Genomic DNA, 7896 nt, shown 5'->3' with positions numbered 1-7896 from the left:
CTTTTTATTTTTTTCCCAGTGAATTATTTATGATACTACTTGAAATATTGTGTTTTTCTGCTTTATCACCTGAACAAATTTCCGATCACATTGTTTATGTGTATCTGTAATTGTTGTTTATGGGTACCTATCCCACACTCTTTACCTTCACTTCTAGTGCTATGATTATAGCATCGTTATCTCCTACCAAAGGGCAAGACAACCACTTATAGACTATAGTTCCGCTTTCATTCTCCAAGAACTGTTGGTCTATATCTTTCCCCTGTTATCAATTGATTTTTCACTATGGTCATTATTTCTACAAGAATTCATATATCTTAGTTACTCTTCTATTATAACACACACACACACACACACAAACACACACACACACACAAACACAAACACATATTCACACACTCACATTCCTTGACTCTGGATCCCCAACACTCCATCTCTCCTTTGATATTAGCCAAAAGCCTGAGGAGTGATTTACTCCATCTTTCTATGCATCTCCTAATGTTACATCTTTTCCCAACTTGCCTAATTATCACTTCTACTTCCAGCGCTTGAGAAAACTCAACAACTCTGATGTTGCCAAATCCAGTGTCACATTTCTATCTTCATCATAATCAATCTCGCATCAAAATTTTATAGACTTGACCCTATTTCTTCTTTTCTAGTCTTTTGGTTTTTGTCGTTAGTGATACCCTATCCCTGCTTTTCTGGCTCTAACATCTCCAACCACGCCTTTCCAAGTCCTTTGCTGGAGCTTCTTATCTACCTGAGCTCTTTTTGTGGGATACCAAAGAGTTCTGTGATGAACACACTTCTCTTCTTCAGTCACATCTATTTCTACGTGATCTTACCAAGTTCTATTACTTTGAATGCAATTTGTATTTTTATAATTATCAACAAATTATTTTTAACACTTATTTCTTGAGAATATCAGATGAAAATATCCAATGCCCACTTAAACATCTTCATCTGGTTGTCTAATTTAATGCATCTGGTTGTCTAATTTAGTGCATCTCAAAACTGCTGTGGTAAAAAAATCTGTCTGTTTTCGAAAAAAATTTTTTTTAAAATTTCAATTCATCATAGACAAATAGTTTTGTAAAAAAACAATAAAAATGAATTACTAGAGAAGTAAAAGAAAAAAGACATAAAACTAAAGACATAAAAAATACAAGTCCAGTTTTTAAATAGGATCTAATAGAAAAAATTATTTTCAACAAGTTTAATTATAACAAGCAAAAGTGAGGAAGGAAAGAAAAAAAGATTGACAACAGTTGTACATGGTATTTGTCAACAGTGTACATATAAATAATTAATATAAAACTGCTTTAACACTCATAATTTAGTTTTGTATTCTGAAATCATCACTAAACAGACATTATAAGTGAAATAGTTATTTCCCATATTAAATATTCTACTAATAGACTTTGAGCAATCAATTGTTTATCAATATTTAAAGTTGTTAATGTGACAAATAAGCCTACTTCTTATCTAGTCTATATTAAATCAATGATAATTTTATTTCAGAGGGTGATGCATATATAAAGTTTTTTATTGCTTATTTCAATAGTATTAAATAGAGAAACCAGTATCACAGTGGTAGACTTCTCTAATGGAAGAAGAATAAAACAATTTCAGTAAGCTCAAAATAATCACCTTTAACTTTTATCCCAAAAAATGTTAGTGATTATATAATTTCAAAGTTCATCTTCAATTCTTCTTCAGGGGCCAAGTCCAATAATTTATCTTATAAAATTATAATAGTATTTCAAGTCTTTTGGGAAAAGAATTGAATTTAAATTTTATATATTTTTGTGTTACAATCAACTAACTTTAAATTATCACATTGTGATGTGTTTATACAGTGCATAACTAGTATGTAGCTGGTGCCCCATGCAAGAATATCCCTTATGCATATGCTTAAAATCACAGCAGTATAAGGTTTCTATATGCCTTTCTTGATTCTTACTACCAATTTCTATACCTATTCTGTCACTGACTGATAATTTATCAACCTAAATAACAAACAGAAAAAGACATCTAAAAGAAAATCATATTTATTCAGGAATATGGTACTGCCATGGGAATACACATGCAATAGTAAACTATGTGTGTATTTAGGAAGGTAAAGGAAAACAAAAGTTTCAATGGAAAAATAAGAATTACATTATTGCTTTGTGATAATTTTCCCTGATTACAAGGATTAACAATAAGAGTGGCACTGGTCCAATGTTGGACAGGCAGTCGCTGGGCAGATGTATTTGTGGAAGTATTTTTTGCATAACATTGCAATAACCTGGTGCAAGATTGTGGTTTATCCAGCGATTTGGTACAGTTTTTGTTATCAGGCATTTATGCTGAGAATCCTCCATTTGTGATTGGAAGATTCCTGGTTGTCAGTTTTTTAAAAACATATTATTCTGACAGCTATAACATTTTCCTCTTTTGATCAAGACCTTTGTTTGAAAGCATTGGTGATTAAGGACCCTATAGTTAGGTTTTGTTCAGCCCCTCAGTGTGGGACGAACCTGTCTTGGATTGCTGGTGTGCTCTCACATTGGAGGGAGTAATTGGAGACTAGGGATCAGTGTCAAAACCCTCTCAGCCACATTTGAGCAATAAGCAAAGTTTGAAAAGAATAGCTGTTAGCCTAAATCTACTTAGAGTATATTTTTAAGTACAGTTTGTCTGTTCCAAAGGTGTTTGCTACCATTTCAAAGTGCTGAACCAGCACTACCTGGTTAAAAGTTGTACTTCTGCAAGAATCTAGCAAATAACAGATACTAGGTTTAAAAAAAAGAAAACACAAAGTAAAATTAATAGTAACCTGACAATCCCAGATTGTGTAATGGTTTTGAACCAGGATCCTAGGCTTAAAGGCAAACAAAAGAATAAATCTAATGGCCGTAGGGAATTAGGTGAGATTTGTAATATTCATGTGGCCTGATTTTTACTATGTGTATACGGGTCTCAACTTTCCCAGAGGAATTTTTGTATAGCATACATTAGCATATAGAATTAGCAATAACACTGACATTTCCTTATTTAACCAATAGCTACTAAAGAATCCCTTAGGTTAAATTCTGTCAGATTGTCAGCAGACACTACTGATTGTGAAATTTCAATTCCATTATTATTCTGTCAAGTAAAAGAGTCTCATTATGACATGGAGTGTTGTTCTGATATATTGGGAAAAGCTGTCTGCAGAATGAAAATGTCAACTTCTCATCCTGATTTTCAGTTAAAATGTCTGTGGCTATGGCATTGGTGGTTTGGTGAACTTTCTATGTGACCTATACATCAGACATGCCACCTATGGCTTAAAATTCATCTCGCTTCAGCTTACAGACCTTTAAAAACAGAGTATATTTTTTCCTCTTAAGCTGGAGAGTTGTGGTCAAATACTAGAGGAAATTAGGAGAATTCAAGATCTAGTCCAGTCTACAGGTAGATAACAAGGACTTTAAAGCATAGAGCTACAATCTAATAACAGGTATATTATAGCTTTTCTTTAACAACATAAATTTTTGTCTCTACAGGTTATCCTAATTGTTGCCGAAGTTAATCACAGTAAGATAGATATGGCTGTAAAATAAGTACAGTTTTATCTAAATTGGATTAAAAGAATAGTGACTTGAATACATAGAAATCTCAGATTTCAAAACATCTTAAGGTTAGGAAGTCAAACCATGGCTTACTGTGGATTTTACCTATGGCTGGGCTTGGTGGCTCAGCCTGTAATCCCAGCACTTTGGGAGGCTGAGGTGAGTGGATTGCCTGAGCCCATGGGTTCGAGGCCAGGCTGGGCAACTTGGTGAAACCTTTTCTTTAAAAATCAAAAAAATTAGATAGGCGTAGTAATGCATGCCTCTAGTTCCCGCTACTTGGGAGGCTGAAGCAGAAGAATCGCCAGAGCCCAGTAAGTCGAAGCTTGGGTGGTCATGAGCATGCCACTGCATTTCAGCCTAGGCAATGGAGTGAGACTCCCATTCAAAAAAAAAAAAAAAGATCCTGGACATACTAGTAAGCGACAACTCACTGTAAGGCTGGGAACTTGAAACCAAGCATTCTATGCATATTCTTACCTATGATATTCCAGTCAAAGCCTCAATAATGCAGCCAATGTTTTAAATTGCATCCTGTTATATAGCGAACACATATTTTTACAATTGCACGCAAATAACCACAATAGTAAATTATTTATGAACCATGAATAAAGTAAGGAGATAGTGACATGTTTCCACTATTGTTCACAAAAATATGTTTCATCAAATTGCAGTAAACTATAGGCAACGTAAGAGAAAATTTTTAAAAATTTGGATAACGAGCAAATGTAAATGAAGAACCAACAATTCAAATAAAATACATAAAAGCATTATCTTCATCATTTATCTATCTTTCTATCTCTGTCTATCTTTCTATCTATCTATATCTATCTATCTATCTATCTATCTATCTATCTATCTATCTATCTATCTATCTATCTATCTAGATAAGGTCTTACTCTGTTGCCCAGGCTGGAGTGCAGTGGTGATCATAGTTCACTGAAGCAATGTTGAACTGGGCTCAAGTGATTCTCCTGCCTCAGTCTCCTGTGCAACTAGGATCACAGATGTGTGCCACCACATCTGGATATTTAAAAAAATTTTTTTGTGGAGATAGGGATCTTGCCATGTTGCCCAGGCTGTTCTCAATCTCCTAGCCTCAAGTGATCCTCCCGCCTCAGTCTCCCAAAGCACTGGGTCATCAGTTATTTAATCCCAGGTAATTAATATTATTGTTTATTTGATCTTGATTATATTTCATGAACTCATCAGTTTCTTTATTAAAATTAAGAAATATTCACTTAGTCCATTAAACTTAAAGTTTTATAAATCTGGATCTTAGAGTACTTGTTAGCATCTCTTCCATGTATTCAACTGTAAATACTTAAAAATTTTTTTTTTTTATATTTTAAAGATGTGGGGTACAATTCAGGATTTGGTACATAATTGGTCATCATACAAGTGAAATTTGAATTTCCCATTAGTCCTCACTTCTCCTAGTTCAGGACCAGGGACCTTTAATGATGTTATGTGCCTCCCCATCCCCCTGGCAGTGTTCCGCTACTGCCAATCCCTTTCTTGCAGTATTATGAAAAATGTTTAGGATCTGCTTATGAGTGAGACCATGTGGTACTCAGTTCTTTGTTTCTGTGATAGATCATTGAGTATGATAGACTCTAAATCCATCCAAGGTGCTGCAAAGTCCATAATTTTGTCCTTCTTTGTGGCTGAGTAATATTCCATCATGTATATATACCACATTTTTAAAAACCCGTCCACTTTCAATAGGCAGCACAGTTGATTCCATGTTTTTGCTTTTGTGAATAGAGCTGCAACAAACATGCATGCAAAGTTATCTTTTTTTTTTGGTAGAATGATTTTAGTTCCTCTGGGTATATTCCCGGGGGATTGCTGGATCATATGAAAGGTTGATTTTATTGAACTCACCACACTGTTTTCCAGAGATATTGTACTAATTTACACTCCCACCAACAGGGTAGAAGCATTCCCTTTTCTCTGCATCTTCTCCAGCATCTGTTGTTTTTTGAGTTATTGATTATGGCCATCCTGACTGGAGTTAAGTGTAGCTCAGTGATTGCATTTGATTTGGATTTCTTTGATTATCAGATTTCAGCTGCTCATATATCTTCTTTTGAGAAGTGTCCATTCATATATTTTATCCGCTTTTAATTTTTTTTAGATGAAAAAGCAATTTATTCCATTTTAAGCACTTATATGGAGAGTAACAGGCCTGCTAGTGAAACAGGTCACCCAAAATGGAGATGGCTTCAAACTATTGGTTAAAGACTAACTCTTAAAAAAAAATGTTTACCACAGATTAATTTAATTTTAAAAGCAAATACAAGTTATTGATTCACTCTTCTCAACTTGACACTCTACCTGTGGTATAACTGTCAGGTAAAAATATACATCTTTGCAACTCTGTGGTCCCAAGTTTTAAAAAAAAAAAGCAAAAACAACCATTTCACAGAAAGGAAAGAAACAATATAAAAACAGCTCAAGAAATACATTAATAATCAAGAATGTTTGGGGAAAGAGGAAGGTGTTGTTTTGACTTGACTGAAGAAACCAAGAGGAAACTGGTCTACATACGAAAATGTGTATCCTAGAAAGTCAGGTGTGAAGATTTTAGAGCAGGAATCTATATGACTTAAATCTCTCTTATTTCCTGATGGAAAATAACATCTTGCAGTATTTATTTCTACTTCATGGCTCAGCGACCTACCTCATTTGACTCTATTCCTTATTCACTCTAGTCTTTGCTTAAATGAGTCTGAAAAACATGGGGATACGGCATAAGAAGAAAAATAATCCATGTAATATTTCCCTTTCCGTAGCTATTTTAGATTTGGGTTTGCTACTATAAAATTCCTGAAGAAAATTTAAATGTAAGTATGTGGCTTTGCTGAATCAAGTCCCCTGGTTAATATTTAGAAAATACCCATTGTTTGGGTTAATAGCATTGTTGGTGGTACCTGTTTGACTCGATAGTCTCGAAACCAGTGTTAAATCAATCTCAGGGTTGAGAGGGGAAAAAAAGGGAGTCTAGAATCACAAGAACTACAGACATATATTTAGGACCCTTGCTCTTCTGGATTCATGCTTCCTTCAGGGTCTTCATCATTTAAATGCTCTCTGCCATCTGCCACACTTGTATGATATTGTCTTCTGATACAGAACAAATCACCCAAGGTTCGTGGGGATTCCAGGAGAAATCAGATATCTTGGCAGTGTGACCACCATGAATAAGCAACAACTCAGGTGACCCGTCTTCTGCATCTTCTGGGGATTGTTCTTCTCCAATTTTGCTTAAATCCCAGACATTCAGTCTGTGATCAGCACTACTGGAAGCCAAAATAATCTCATTGTGAGGCGACCGCTGAACCTGGAATATTTCATCTTTATGTGATTCAAAGGAATGCAACTTAAGTTTCAGATTTCTCACATCCCACAAGGCAGCAGTGTTGTCAGTTGGTTCTGTGGCAAGAATGAACTCACTATAAGGGTTGAAAGAGTGGCAGTTCACTTCAGCAGTGTGAGCATCAAATGAGTGGCTGGGTTTGGAGGCATTGTTTGAATGAGTATCCCAAATTGTAAGCTTCTGGTCATCAGCAACCTGACCCAAACAGAAACTCATGGAGCAGATGCCAGGAGACATCTTCTACAACTGCCGTATGTCCTGTAAAGATGGTCTTTGCATCCACCACTTTTCCTTCCTTTGGAACTGCACTGATGTTCCATGGTCATCTGAGGCACTAAATAAGTGTCCACTGAGATATGGGTGCCAAGAAAACCCATGTCCTTCCTTCTGATGTCCACGAAGATATAAGTCTAAGTTGCACTCTCCAGAAGGATCTGGTTCAGAAGGATGCTTTGTATAGTCACAAATAAGAACATCGCTAGATCAAGTCTGTTGCAATGATACAAGGGTTTGGGGGCATATAATGGACCCTGTTTACTTCTCCTTCATGGTTGATCTTGATTTCTATTTTAATTTTTCCACTAACCAAACAAAAAGCTCCAAATTGTCCTTTTTCACTGTCGTAGTGTGATGCATCAGACTGAGTATCATCATTAGGGAGCTGCACAATGGCTATCACAATATGGTTTTGTTCATCTGATGTGTGTGTCCTCAGGACAAATTGAGGAATGCTGAAATCTTTCCCTTTTTGTCTGGTTACATCTGGAAGCCACTGTGCAGTTAGGCTGGGCCACTCCAGGGGGTGGGCCATCATCAAATCATAAAGAAAGTGGTGCCAGGCTCGGTGGCTCAGCCTGTAATCTTGCACCTTGGGAGGCCGAGGTGAGTGGATTGCCTGAGCCCGAGGGTTCG

The 7896-nt window shown here is 35.9% G+C and overlaps 1 pseudogene; it reads right to left on the bottom strand.

The window, feature by feature from the left end:
- Positions 1–6637: 6637 nt before the first annotated feature.
- LOC103270370 overlaps positions 6638–7896 on the bottom strand; it is a 2111-nt pseudogene continuing 852 nt past the window's right edge.

This window comes from Carlito syrichta, unplaced genomic scaffold (genome assembly GCF_000164805.1).
Source record: "Carlito syrichta isolate Samal-C Ts95f unplaced genomic scaffold, Tarsius_syrichta-2.0.1 Scaffold309814, whole genome shotgun sequence".
Taxonomy (NCBI): domain Eukaryota; kingdom Metazoa; phylum Chordata; class Mammalia; order Primates; family Tarsiidae; genus Carlito; species Carlito syrichta.
This window is presented reverse-complemented; position numbering and strand designations above follow the sequence as displayed.